The 1,092-nt window shown below is 39.7% G+C and overlaps 1 pseudogene; it reads left to right on the top strand.

Annotated features, from left to right (window-relative positions):
• The first annotated feature begins 215 nt into the window (after window positions 1–215).
• On the top strand, window positions 216–655 carry LOC116091678 (annotated as a pseudogene).
• The last annotated feature ends 437 nt before the right edge of the window (window positions 656–1,092 follow it).

Below are 1,092 nucleotides of genomic sequence, written 5' to 3'. Positions count from 1 at the left end.
AGGGAGATGAGAGAAGCTGGGGAGAGAGAACAATCAGAATCCATTAGATGTATTATAAAATTGTGTAAATTTAATTAGTAAAATCATTGCCTGTTGTCAATACAAATGGAATTTGCCTTTGTATATTAGACTAATGTCTAATAGCATTGCTAACCACACTAGGAACTTATACATTCATTCTGAGATGCTCCATGAAGACAAATACATCATTAAAAATGGTCTTTCCACGGGACCAAAAGTGGCATGATAAACAGTACAAGAAAGCCCACGTGGGCACAGCCCTGAAGGCCAGTCCGTTTGGGGGTGCCTCTCATGCAAAGGGAATTGTGCTGGAAAAAGTAGGGGTTGAAGCCAAACAGCCAAATTCTGCCATCAGGAAGTATGTCAGGGTACAACTCATTAAGAACGGCAAGAAGATCACAGCATTCATGCCCAATGATGGCTGCTTGGACTTCATTGAGGAAAATGATGAAGTTTTGGTCATTGGATTTGGTCGAAAAGGTCATGCTGTAGGTGACATTCCTGGAGTCCGCTTTAAGGTGGTTAAAGTAACCAATGTGTCTCTTTTGGCTCTATACAAAGGCAAGAAGGAGAGACCAAGATCATAAAATTTGACAATGGAAAGACAGTAATAAATTTTAATATTCTGAAAAAAAATGGTCTTTCCATATGCCTAAGGTTCTCTTTGTTTCTCTTGCATGTTCTTCTTTCTGGTTAAGACTTAAGATGAATGTTGAATAGATTCAGGAAGATCAAATGGCTATCTTCCTTTTAATACGCTACCATGTAAGTTTTATTATGCACTCTATGCACTCATTCCTAGAAAAGTGGTATGAGATGTTTTACTGGAGAATCTGAAAACAGCCCAGCAGGCTCTGCTTTACCCAAAGCTTTCTGGGAGCTCCCGTCCTGCTGCAGCTCTGAGTCTCTGCACCCCAGAGGTGCTGTCCTGCATTGCTGACAAGAATAGAGGGTAAGCCTGCCTGCTTTCTGTGTCTGTTGCCAATGATTAACTTACCTAGTGAGTTTTTTTTTTCAGGTATATAAAGATTGTATTACATTATACTCTCCATTAAATGCAGTTTATTTTCT

This window comes from Mastomys coucha, unplaced genomic scaffold, assembly GCF_008632895.1.
Source record: "Mastomys coucha isolate ucsf_1 unplaced genomic scaffold, UCSF_Mcou_1 pScaffold15, whole genome shotgun sequence".
In the NCBI taxonomy this organism is placed as follows: Eukaryota; Metazoa; Chordata; class Mammalia; order Rodentia; family Muridae; genus Mastomys; species Mastomys coucha.
Note: the sequence above shows the minus strand (reverse complement) of the source record. Positions and strands in the feature narration are given on the sequence as shown.